General features: G+C 41.0%; 2 pseudogenes; both read right to left on the bottom strand.

The window, feature by feature from the left end:
• Positions 1–5,964: 5,964 nt before the first annotated feature.
• LOC129553309 (tyrosine-protein kinase JAK1-like) lies at positions 5,965–10,392 on the bottom strand (annotated as a pseudogene).
• LOC129553097 (EF-hand domain-containing protein 1 pseudogene) overlaps positions 10,279–13,822 on the bottom strand; it is a 45,834-nt pseudogene continuing 42,290 nt past the window's right edge.

Raw genomic sequence — 13,822 nt, 5'->3', positions numbered from 1 at the left:
CTCTGTCGTTTGGGTGTCAGGCACATAGAGGGGCCCCCCCTGGCTGGGGTCCTACTCTGTAGATTGGTGCGTAAGGCCCTTAAAGGGGCATCCTGTGGGGGGGCCTACTCCGTAGTTCAGTGCCTCAGGTGTTTGATGAACCAGCCTCTCTACTGTTCAGCTGCTGATGGCTTCACCCCCTATGCGTGACTCAGCAGTTATCACCTTGCTTCCATGGCTGCCCGGCCTTCCTTCACAGACATTTCCCACCACAATCTCCTCCCTTACATCGCCTCAATCTGTCTCTCCACAGCAGCCCTTGCCCTGGGATTGCTCCACAATCCCTAAACTCCAGTTTCCAGCTGCTGCACCTTCCAGAGGATCTTTGTCCCTGTATGGGGTATGTATGGCTGTGGCAAGGACTGTCTGCTTTTCATTCCGTTAAGGCTGCCGCAGATCAGCTGTTTCAGCCTTAAATGTTTCTCCTCTGACTCAGATAACTGCCCCAATGTGGGGATCATATCCTTACTTCAGTACCCCCACCCTCTGAGGGCAGGTCCAGCCCTACTAACACTCCTGTTTTTCCCCTAGTTCCTTCATCCTCCAGAGTTTTGCATGGGTCTATATATTCTTTTCTGCAGGTCAGGTACTCCTGTCCACTCTCAGCTGGTGTTCTGCATGCACTTCTGTGTCTGAAGATGTATTCCTGATGTATCCGTGGAGAGAGATGTACTCCAGGTCCACCTACTCCTCCGCCATCTTGTTCTCCAGAACTTTGACTTTTATTTCTGAATAGTATACAGCTTTTTCCATTTTAATGTTGATGGACACTTGGACTGTTTCCAATTTGGGGCCCTTAAAATAAAATTGATATAAACATTCTTGAATAAATCTTTTGTAGGATAGTGACATTCCTTTCTTTTGGCAATACAATTAAGAATGGAAATACTTGACCATAGTATAGGTGTATGCTTAGCTTTATTCAAGAATGAGAAACTGTTTTACAAAGGGGTTGAATTATTTTATACTCCTACAAGAACTGTATGAGAATTCCAATTGCTCCACATCCACAACAGTCATTTTTTTACTTTTAATTATTTTGGTATTTCATCATGGTCTTTATTTACATTGCCCTGAGAAATAATGGAGAACTCCACAGACAGAGGAACCTGGTGGCTATAGTCCATGAGGTTGCAAAGAGTCAGACATGACTGAATCAACTAAGCATGCATGCCTGAGGACTAATGAGTCTCAATACCTTTTCACATACTATTGGTCATTCATATATCTCTTTTTGTGAAGCGCTTATTCAAGTCATCTGCTTATTTTTTATTTAAATTATTTGTCCTTTTAATGCTTAATTCATAGGAATTTTCTTACATTCAGGGGACAAGTTCTTTATCAGATATATGTTTGTGAATATATTCTCCTAGATTGTGGCTTGGCTTCTCTCTTTCTTAACAATGTCTCTTATGAACCAAAACTTTTAATGTTGATGAAGTCTAATTTATCATTTTTTCTTTTATAATTAGTATTCATGGGAAATAGATGGAAAAACAGTGGAAACAGTGTCAGACTTTATTTTTTGGGTTCCAAAATCACTGCAGATGCTGATTGCAGCCATGAAATTAAGAGACGCTTACTCCTTGGAAGGAAAGTCATGACCAACCTTGATAGTATGTTAAAAAGCAGAGACATTACTTTGCCAACAAAGGTCCATCTAGTCAAGGCTATGGTTTTTCCCGTGGTCATGTATGGATGTGAGAGTTGGACTGTGAAGAAAGCTGATCACCGAAGAACTGATGCTTTTGAACTGTGGTGCTGGAGAAGACTCTTGAGAGTTCCTTGGACTGCAAGAAGATCCAACCAGTCCATTCTGAAGGAGATCAATCCTGGGTGTTCATTGGAAGGACTGATGCTAAAGCTGAAACTGCAATACTCTGGCCACCTCATGCGACAAGTTGACTCACTGGAAAAGACTCTGATGCTGGGAGGGACTGGGGGCGGGAGGAGAAGGGGACGTCAGAGAATGAGATGGCTGGATGGCATCACTGACTCTGTGGACATGAGTTTGAATGAACTCCGGGAGTTGGCAATGGACAGGGAGGCCTGGCATGCTGTGATTCATGGGGTCGCAAAGAGTCGGACACGACTGAGCGACTGAACTGAACTGAAGAAATCTTTATCTCAAGATTGTAAAAATATTCCTCTATATTTCCTTTAAGGAAATTTAATAGTTTAAGGTCCATATAATCAAAGCTATGGTTTTTCTAGCAGTCATGTATGGATGTGAGAGTTGGACCATAAAGAGGGCTGACCACCAAAGAATCGATGCCTTTGAACTGTGGTGCTGGAGAACACATTTGAGAGTCCCTTGGACTGCAAGGAGATCAAACCAGTCAGTCCTAAAGGACATCAACCCTGATATTCATAGGAAGGACTGATGCTGAAGCTGAAGCTCCAATACTTTGGCCTCTTGATGTGAAGAGCTGACTCACTAGAAAAGACCCTGAAGCTGGGAAAGATTGAACACAAAAGGAGAAAGGGGCAGCAGAGGATGACATGGTTAGATGGCATCACTGACTCAATGGACATGAATTTGAGCAAATTCTGGGAGATAGTAAAGGACAGAGGAGCCTGGCGTGCTATAGTTCATGAGGTTGCAAAGATATGGATGTGATTTAGCAACGGAACAACACAACAACTTAAGAGTCAAAGTTCCTTTTCACCCCACATAGGTATGTTTCAGCTTCATCATTTATTGAAGACACTCTTCCTTATTGAATTGACTTACACTACATACATATAGGTCTATTCCAGATTCTCTCTTTTTTTTTTTATCAGATCACAGCAGGTTTAATAGTGGCCCCCAAAGGAATGCCCAAGTTGTAACCCCAGAACATGCAAAAGTGACCTTATTTGGAAAAATGATCTTTGTACATGTAATTGTGGATTTTGAGATGAGATCAACCTGGATTTAGGGTAGGCCCTTATCTGTTTACTTGTGTTCAGCTGCTCAATTATGTGTGACTCTTTGCAACCCCATGGACTGGAGCCCACCAGGCTCCTCTGTCCATATAATTTTCCAAGCAAGAATACTGGAATGGGTTCCCATTTCCTACTCCACAGATTCTCTTTTCTGTTCCATTGCTTTATGACTTCATTTATCTACCTTACGTCAACTGCACTATCTTCATTATTAAAGCTTTTGGTAAGTCTTAAAATCTAATAGTGTGAGTCCTTCACTTTTGTTCCTTTCCAAGGTAAGATTGCTATTTTAAGTCTTTGCATTTCTATATAAATTTTAGAATTAGATTGTCAGTTTCTCCAAAACATCTGCTGGAATTTTGATTGGAATTGCACTTAATCAATAGATCAATGTGGTGAGAATTAACAAATCTTCCTATGTAGCTCAGTTGGTAAAGAATCTGCCTACAATGCAGGAGACCCAGGTTCGAGCCCTGGGTCAGGAAGATACACTGGAGAAGGAAATGGCAGCCCACCAGTACTCTTGCCTGGAGAATCCCATGGACAGAGGAACCTGGCAGGCTACAGTCCATGGGGTCGCAAGAGTCGGACATGACTTAGCAACTAAACCACCACCACACTCAACCAATCTTAACAATATTGAGTTTCCCAATTCATAAGCATCGTATGTCTTTCCACTTCAGCTTTTAAAAATTTCTATTAGCAATGTTTTTATACTTTTCAATATATAGGTCTTTGCACATATTTTACTAAATATATTCCTAGGAATGTGTAAATGGCATTTTAAAAAAATTTTCCAGTTGTTTGTTGCAAATAAGCAGAGACACAAATAATTTTGACTTTTTATCTCCTGGATCTGACAAAGTGAATTTTTAATTACAGTGGGTTTTCCCCCTCCTTCCTGTTTTTCTTTTTTTGATTTTCCACTGAATTTTCTATGTACACCAGTGTATTATCTGTAAATGAAAATAGCTGATAGTTTTACATCTTCTTTCCTGTGTTTATGCCTTTTACTTCTTATTCTTGCCTTATCATATTCACTATCTCCAGTACAATGTTGAATTGAAGGGATAAGAGGGAACATTTTTGCTTAAAGGGAAAACAACAGTTCTCCATTAGATTGTGTGTTTGCCCTAGGTTTTTTGTAAATGCTTTCATCACATTGGAAAGGTTCTCTTTATTTCATCCTAAGGTGAGACTTTTTTTCCATGAACATGTGGTGAATTTTATCAAGTGTTTTTCTGCATCTATTCACATGATCGCATAATTTTTCCCCTTTATTCTTTGATGTGGTGAATTACATTGATTGATTTTTGACACTATACCAAACTTTCATGACCCTACTTGGTCATTATATTTTATCTTCTTTATATACTGCTATTTGCTTATATTTGTTTAGAATTATTCCACTGATGTTCATGAGGTTCATGGGGTCAATAGTTCTCTTTTTTCTACTTCCCTTGTCCAGTTTTGGTATGAAGGTTTTTCTGGACTCATAAAATTGAATGGGAAAATGCTCCCTCTTCTTATTCTCTGAAAGGGTTTTAATATTTGTTTTATTTCTTACTTAAATGTTAAATGGTATTATTCACAAACCAAGTGTGCACTTGGGTCTGGGATTTCCTTTTGGTAAATTAATTATTTTAACTTCTAATTTATTTTATTTATTTTAATCTCTAATAATTTATTTTAATTATTTAACTTCTAATTATTTTTTTTTGAAGTCTCCATATATTTATTTGTATAAAGAGTAAACAAAGTGCATAGAGAGTGACCACAGGTTTGACACAGACAGAGACATTTGTGATGCAGGTTATTGAATAGATTTAAATGGCAAGTTTATTGTTGCCATTGAATCAATACACAACTCTCTTTTCAGGCTCAAGGGGGAAAATAATGATATCAAACAAATAGACAGCATCAACAAAAAGTTTTGCAGAGTCTTGGTCAGAAAAGATCTACAGTTCACATTGAATCAGATTTGACATTTTGATTACCCAGCAGTCTCCAAGCAAACTGAGAACCGCCTAGTGGATCCTGAACTCCATAGTCTTCTGGCTGGGTCTTTCAAGTTTTGCGCCATTAGGGTGATGGTCAAAATAGTGATCAACTCTTGTAGATGGATGAAACACTGAAACACTCTAAGAACAGTGCAGTGTACATGGTATACATGCAATCAGCATCCAGAACCAATGCTGGAACAGCTTGCTCCAAAGTGGTAGAGTTACAAAAGGATATACATTAACATTTCTGAAAAGCATGTATCCAGGTTCTTGGCCTCAGTTCTGATTAAAGGTATACTGTTTAGGAAAGCACTGGCACAGGTTTAGTTCTCAAGAATTAACATCATGCAGCAAAGTATCAATTCCACAGCTGCCCCTCTGGGTATGTATGACCAGTCTTCTCAAAAATGGGTACCACTGGTCACCCAAGGGGACAGGAGCTAAGCCACTGCAGAAACAACTCAAAGTTTATGTCCTACTGTTGACAGGAATACACTTATCTTTGTATAGAGACAATAGTACACTAACTGGTATCTATATTTCAAGAATGTTTCATCTATCATGGTATAGATATTAAAATTTGAGGGCATATTAGAGTATTGGCTAAATTCATCAATCCTTATCTTTATGTGCCAGAAAAATGCTTCATATCAACTGGCAGCTAAGAAAAAGCAATCATCTTGAGACTCTACTTTGGTCCGCTCCTCTTGTTTTGAGAAATCCCATTCTGGTACTCAACTGTGATGGTAAACTAACCAAACAGTGATATATTCTTTCCAAAAGGAGGAGTGCTTACGTGCTTTCTAATATTTTGGTTGTCACTATGTTACTGGTATCAAATTTAAAGAAGTACTTACACATATTAAGCACCAAAGTGTGCCTTATATATGGATACGTACCCTGGTATCTTTTTAGACAGAATACAAACTTTTTCCCGTAACACATTTTTTTAAATGGCTTGGGTACTGGTTGTGGGTAGGAGGACTTGACACATTAGAATTTAAATGTTACTTATGCTTCTTAGAAGTGCTTCAAATCCTTCAATAAGGTTTTGAAAAGTTGTCCGATTAGATGGTTGAAATTCCCAACACTTTCGCATATGTTGATAAACCTCATCTGGACAGTTAGGTGGACACGGCAGGCGTTTTCCTTCTTTTAATGTATTCACGAGTCTTGTTACCGCCATGAGTGGGGCCTATTATTTTCAGGAACAAGGCCATGGGACTGGAATCTGAGTCACAGTGAGTAAGCAGCTCATGCAGAGTCACTCCGAAAGACCAGACATCAGAGGCGATATAAAACTTACACTGAATTAAACATTCTGGAGCATACCAAAACACAGGGCTGTCCCAGTCGTCCTTGACTGTGTAGTACTCCTTATCAGTTTCGATGGCTTTGCTTAGACCAAAGTCCCCAGTTTTCACTTGGTGTTCACTCTCAACAAGGACGTTTCTTGCTGCTAAGTCCCAGTGAATGTATTGCTGAGAACCCAAATAGTCCACCCCCTTACAAATCTAAATGGCATATTTGAATTGCTGTTTGAGGTTAATTTTGTTCTTATTCTTCGGAAGATATTCCTTAAGGCTCCCTGAAGGTAGAAACTCCATGATGAGCTTAATACCATTTCCACCGTCTTCTCTGCAGATGCCTTTATACTTGATGATGTTCTCATGGTAAAGGTTTCTTAGATTTGTGAATTTTAATTGAAATGTATTTTACGATGTTACTAAACCTGCAGAAATATTGAAATATTTCAGAGAACTTATTCACTGTACATTTAATTTATTTTATTTATTAAAGTTATGAACTGTAGGAAGTTTTACTTGTTGGGTCAAATGCTTGTTGCATTTGAAGTGCTAGTTACAAGAAAATCAAATACCTTCAATGTATAAATGCTATTAAGTTTTTAAAGGACTCTGGAGTATAAGTAAGTTTGTTTAAAGAAATTTAGTCTGTTCAACTTGAAAAAAATAAAATAAAATTGGATTATTTGATTTAAAAAAAATAAAAAATAAACAGCACAGTCTTTTATATATTGTTAAAAGTTTAAAAAAAAATTCATTACAGCAAGGTTAGTTAGACACATGATGGATGCAGCTTTAATCCTGCCATATATTATTACAGTTAAAATGTAAATGATGAAAAATATTTTGTGCTTATCAGCATTTATGTGGAAATGTGTTTTACAGTGATATATGGTGTTATATTTCTATTATTGTGATGAAAAAGAAAACAATACAAAAAGACGAAGTGTTTATTAAAACATGAAAAAAGAAAAAGAAATAAATGGTTTTGCAGCACTGAAGAGATTATAGAAAGTAAATAAGCTAGATCAGACCTGTTTTATGTAGTAATTTTATAGTTTATTTTAATTATTTCAGTTGTAAAATATTGTTATACTGTTAATTAGTTCTGATTGTTCATATTAAACTATTGTAATGCAAATAAATAAATAAATAAAGATTTCAATCTCCTTCTTCAGATCAGCGATGTGGTTCCCTCTGCTCTCGGGCTTCAGGGATTTGACAGCCACCTGCTCCCCTGTATTGTCCCCCTCAGGGTCATACCTGCAGAGCTCGACCTTCCCAAAGTGGCCCTCTCCCAAGTCACGGATCCTCTTTAAGAACCACTTTTCAAAATGTGTGGGATCCACTTCAGTTGTTGGCTTTTCTTCTGATACAATGTCTGGATTCTGCTCCTCCAGCTTATTGATGTCTCTCATGATGGCTCAGAAGAAGGCTCTCTGGTTGGGGTCGTAGGTCATGCAGTGGGTCATCAAGTCAGCTAGCTCCTTACAAGACGGAGTCACTGACCTGCACCAGCTTTCCTAGAATCTTTCTTTCTCAATTAGCGTCTTGTCTTTCAAGGGGATCTCGCCATTGTAGCAGATTTCCCAGAGTGTGGTTCCAAAGCTCCACTTGTCAGCAGCCACACTCAGGTTCTTGGAGTCTTCAACACACTTGGGAGCGATCCAGGGGATTCGTTCTATGCACTCTTGCCTGGAGAGCACAGTGATGGGGATGCCAGGGTCACTGAGCTTGATGAAGGGGCCGCATTCACTGTCGATGCCCTCACGGGCCAGAAGGAGGTTTTTAGTGCACACGTTTCCGTGGACCAGGTCTTTATCCTCCAAGTAACTCAGGGCGCTGGCCAGCTGTTTGGCAAATTTAAACTTCCAGGGTGTGGTGAGGACATCACTTTTCTGGTGCATGAAGAGATCCAGGGGTCCCCCTTCCACAAACTCTTCCACCATGATATTCTCCACGTCTCGGACACAAACCCCATAGAGGTACGCGATGTGTTTATGGGAGACCTGCCTCATCATGCTGGCTGCCTCAAAGAAGGCCAGAGAAATGTCCCTATGGCTGGGGTCTAAGACCTTCAGGATGACTTTTATTCTCTTCTCTTCAGAAGTTCCTTCATCATCCTTGTAACCCGTGAGGGTCCCAGAGTAGATGTGTGTCCGCGTGCCTCTCCCAAGGTGCTCGCCTTGCGTAATATCTTTCTTGAGGATTCGATCGAAACTCAGCTGGCTCTTTGGGTAGACAGGCTGCCACTCCTGGGCTTTCTCGGTGGCCACCAGCAGATTGGAAATTTCTCGGGGCTTGGGCTGGCAGCAGCGCTTCAGCACAAAGCTGATGTTGTCCGTGCGCAGGATCTGCTTCTTTAGGTGGTTCATGAGGTCCCCAAGGCTCGGGAAGCTGCAGTCCAAGCCATGCAGGCTGTAGCGGCCCTTCTACACCTCGATCTGAAAGTTCTTGAACCGTTTCTGGATACCCAGCACCTCAGACTTTTCAAAGCAGGTGACAGTCATGAGGATGTTGTCAAAGTCGGTGCAGCTCCACTGCAGCACGTACATCCCCTCCTCACTTCCTTCTTGCCACAGCTTATTGATGGCGTATTCTGTGCAGACTGGACCATGACAGCCATTCTGTATGTTGTGTACGATCAATGGGGGAGCCACGTCAGTGCAGAGGTAGTGATGGGCATCTGCCATGAGCCGGAAGTAGCCATCCACCAGGAACACGAAGGACAAGGCCTCCTCGTGGGAAGAGAGCTTCAGTTCCATTTTTTTGTTGTCCTGCTTGTTAATGCTGACCACAGACTCCTTGATTACAATGTGAGTGATCTCAGGGAAGTAAGAAAAATTGTTCCACTCTTCTCGGATTTTGCTTTTCTCTCATCCTTCTTGTGTTTATTTTCCAGTTTTTTCCGTTTCAGTTTGTTTTTTTCCTTTTCAACAGGAACAATATGTGGCTTCTGTCTCCACTGGATTCCAAGATTTCCAGTCACCATCATTTCATAGCAGAGAACATTTCCACTATCATTTGGATGGAACTGATTCATCTCATTTTCTGATGAAATCAGTAGCATGGAAGTCTCAAATATTTCAGCACCATAATGTTTTGTCAAAGTTTCCAAGGTAGCCAGGTATTTCACTTTCAGGTCGTGCGTGGACATGCTGCTATCACAAATGGTCTTGTTGTTAAACTCCTTTAGGAAATCCTTGAAAACATTATTTATCCGCATCCTGGTGAGAACATTCCTCTGTCTGATGGATTTATTCAATGTTTCTGGAATATATCGTTTGTAGCTGATGTCCTTGGGGGAATTCTGGCAATTGCATCTTCTTCATCATGGCGTAGTGGGAGATGGCCAGCACGGTCATCCCCAGACACTCCTTCTCAATGTCGTGCCCATCCTGCTCCGTCTTGGGGTCTCGAATGGGAGCCAGGCATTTGACCAAATCATACCGTCCCTGAGCAAACAGATACTCCAGTGAGCTGGCGTCAAGGAGAGGTGTTGCATCTGGAACTTTTTTTTTCTCATAGCCATTTTTCTGCTTCTTTGGAGAATGTCGCCACACTGATTGTTCGCTGTCATTGGTCCCATGCCAGTTGGTGAAATAGAACCTCATCCGGTAGTGGAGCCGGAGTGATGTCTTGTCGTCGACGGCGATGGTGCGATTCGGAGCATACCAGAGCTTGGTGTTCTCGTTATACAGGGCAAAGAGGTTGTGACACAGAGGAGAGATACAGCACTCCTGCGCTGCCCGGATGCACAGCTCCTCTGCCGTGTACTCTCCGCCGCCCAGCCGGAGAGGCTCCCTATCCGGTACGTAGAAGAGCACTCCCACCCCCGGCTCAGGGGCCTCCAGATTCATCTCCGCCTTCTTGGAGCTCCTCATTTTAGCACAGAAAGCCATGGCACTGCAGTCCTCTTTTATATTTAGATACTGCATTTATCCGGCTGTCCAATGTCCGCTAAAACGTAGACTGGATTTTCTTCTCTACTTTCCAAACCCCATTCAGAGTTGAGCACTTCCGTGTGCGCCTGGGCCGGGGGGCTCCGGGTCACTGCGAGGGTCAGGCTCGGGCGGCCAGCTCCCTAAGCGGCTAACCCCCCAGGGCCCCGGCGTTGACGTGCCCGCCGGGGTCTGAGGAGTGGGCGCAGGGCCGGCAATCACCTTTTGGGTGCGGACCAGGGCAAGTCAGCGGCGGCTAGCTACTCGGCGGCGGCCGCCTAATTATTTTAATTCTTTAACAAATGTGGGAGTATTCAAATTTTCTACTTTTTATGGAATTATAGTTGATTGATTAATACGGTGTGGTGCCAATCTCTGCAGTATACTAAACTGACTCAGTTATACACACACATATATTCTTCTTCTCCATTCCCTTCCATTATGTTTTGTCATAGGATATTGACTGTAGTTCTTTGTGCTATACATTAGTACCCTGTTGCTTACCCACTCTAAATGTAACAGTTTGCCTCTGCCAACTTCAAACTCTCAGTCTGTTCCTCTTCTGCGTCCCCCTTGGAACCACAGGTCTGTCCTCTGCATCTGTGAGTCTGTTTCTGTTTTGTTCCGTTCAGTCCCTCAGTTGTGTCTGACTCTTTGTGACCCCACGAACTGCAGCACGCCAGGCCTCCCTGTCCATCACCAACTCCCAGAGTCCACCCAAACCCACATCCACTGTGTTGGCGATGCCATCCAACCATCTTATCCTCTGTCGTCCCCTTCTCCTGTTGCCCTCAATCTTTCCCAGCATCAGGGTCTTATCCAATCAGTCAGCTCTCCACATCAGGTGGCCAAAGTATTGGAGTTTCAGCTTCAACATCATTCCCGCCAATGGACACCCAGCATTGATCTCCTTTAGGAGGGAGTGGTTGGATCTGCTTGGAGTCCAAGGGACTCTCAAGAGTCTTCTCCAACACCACAGTTCAAAAGCATCAATTCTTCGGCGCTCAGCTTTCTTTATAGTCCAACTCTCACATCCATACATGACCACGGGAAAAACCATAGCCTCGACTAGATGGATCTTTGTTGGCAAAGTAATGTCTCAGCTTTTTAATATACTATCTAGGTTGGTCATAACTTTCCTTCCAAGGAGTAAGCCTCTTTTAATTTCATGGCTGCAGTCAGCATCCACAGTGATTTTGGAGCCCAGAAAAATAAAGTCAGCCACTGTTTCCACTGTTTCCCCATCTATTTCCCATGAAGTGATGGGACCAGATGCCATGATCTTTGTTTTCTGAATGTTGAGCTTCAAGCCAACTTTTTCACTCTCCTCTTTCACGTTCATCAAGAGGCTCTTTAGTTCTTCTTCACTTTCTGCCATAAAGGTGGTGTCATCTGCATATCTGAGGTTATTGATATTTCTCCCGGCAATCTTGATTCCAGCTTGTGCTTCCTCCAGCCCAGCATTTCTCATGATGTACTCTGCATATAAGTTAAATAAGCAGGGTGACAATATACAACCTTGACATACTCCTTTTCCTATTTAAAACCAATCTGTTGTTCCATGTCCAGTTCTAACTGTTGCTTCCTGACCTGCATACAGGTTTCTCAAGGGGCAGGTCAGGTGGTCTGGTATTCCCATCTCTTTCAGAATTTTCCACAGTTTATTGTAATCCACACAGTCAAAGGCTTTGGCATAGTCAATAAAACAGAAATAGATATTTTTCTGGAACTCTTATTTTTTCAATGATCCAGTGGATGTTGACAATTTGATCTCTGGTTCCTCTGCCTTTTCTAAAACCAGCTTGAACATCTGGAAGTTCATGGTTCACATATTGCTGAAGCCTGGCTTGGAGAATTTTGAGCATTACTTTGCTAGCGTGTGAGATGAGTGCAATTGTGCGGTAGTTTGAGCATTCTTTGGCATTGTCTTTCTTTGGGATCGGAATGAAAACTGACCTTTTCCAGTCCTGTGGCCACTGCTGAGTTTTCCAAATTTGCTGACATATTGAGTGCAGCACTTTCACAGCATCATCTTTTAGGGTTTTTCAAACCTATTTCATAGTGCAACTGGAATTCTATCACCTCCACTAGCTTTGTTTGTAGTGAAGCTTCCTAAGGCCCATCTAACTTCACATTCCAGAATGTCCAGCTCTAGATGAGTGTGAGTGATCACACCTTCATGATTATCTTGGTCGTGAAGATCTTTTTTGTACAGTTCTTCTGTGTATTCTTGCCACCTCTTCTTAATATCTTCTGCTTCTGTTAGGTCCATACCATTTCTGTCCTTTATCGAGCCCATCTTTGCATGAAATGTTCCCTTGGTATCTCTAATGTTTTTGAAGAGATCTCTTGTCTTTCCCATTCTATTGCTTTCCTCTATGTCTTTGCATTGATCGCTGAGGAAGGCTTTCTTATCTCTCCTTGCTATTCTTTGGAACTCTGCATTCAAATGTGTATATCTTTCCTTTTCTCCTTTGCTTTTCACTTCTCTTCTTTTTACAGCTATTTGTTAGGCCTCCTCAGACAGCCATTTTGCTTTTTTGCATTTCTTTTTCTTGGGGATGGTCTTGATCCCTGTCTCCTGTGCAATGTCACGAACCTCCATCCATAGTTCATCAGGCACTCTGTCTATCTGATCTAGTCCCTTAAATCTATTTCTCACTTCCACTGTATAGTTCTGTGTTGCAGATAGGTTCATTTCTGCCATATTTTAGATTCCACATATCAGTGATATCATACAGTATTTGTCTTTCCATTTCTGATTTATTTCACTTAATGTAATAATCTCTATTAATAGTTGCATTCATGTGACTGCAAATGGCCTTTTTGTTTTTATAACTGAGTAGTAGTGTATCATTTGTACATACCACATCTTCTTTATCCATTCATCTGTCAATGGATATTTATGTTGCTTCCATGTTTTGGCTATTTTGAAAACTGCTGCCCTAAACATAAGGTTGTATGTATTTTTTCGAATTATAGTTTTATCTGGATATATATTCCTAGGAGTGGAATTGCTGGATCATACAGCAATTCTATTTTTAGTTTTCTGAGAAACCTCCATACTGTTTTCCGTAATGGCTGTATCAACTTACATTCCCAGCAACAGTGTAGAAGGGTTCCCTTTCCTCCACATCATTTCCAGCATTTGTTATTTGTAGACTACTTAATGCTGGCCCTTCTGACTGGTACCTCATTATAGTTTTAATTTGCATTTCTCTAATAACTGAGCAACTTTTCATGTGCCCATTGGCCATCTGTATGTCTTCTTGGAGAAATGTCAATTAAGGTCTTCTGCCCATTCAAATTTTCTATATTTACTTTTAATAATTTCAGTAAGTTGATTTTTGTAAGCAAATTGTCCATTGTTCTAAGTTGTCAAATGTATCATAATAAAATTACTAATAATATCCCCTGTATCACTCTCTTAATGTCTGTAGGGTCTATACAGATATCATCGAATTTGTATTTCTGCCTTTTATGAGGGGTCAGTCATCCTGCGGGATTATTCATTTTATTAATATTTTAAAGAACCAATTTTCTTTTTTATTGGTTTTCTTTATTTTGCCTATTTTTTCATATTTTTTTCCCATTGAATTTTGCTCTT

Source organism: Moschus berezovskii, chromosome 18, assembly GCF_049115385.1.
Source record: "Moschus berezovskii isolate FMDL1 chromosome 18, NW_MosBer_1.0, whole genome shotgun sequence".
In the NCBI taxonomy this organism is placed as follows: Eukaryota; Metazoa; Chordata; class Mammalia; order Artiodactyla; family Moschidae; genus Moschus; species Moschus berezovskii.
This window is presented reverse-complemented; position numbering and strand designations above follow the sequence as displayed.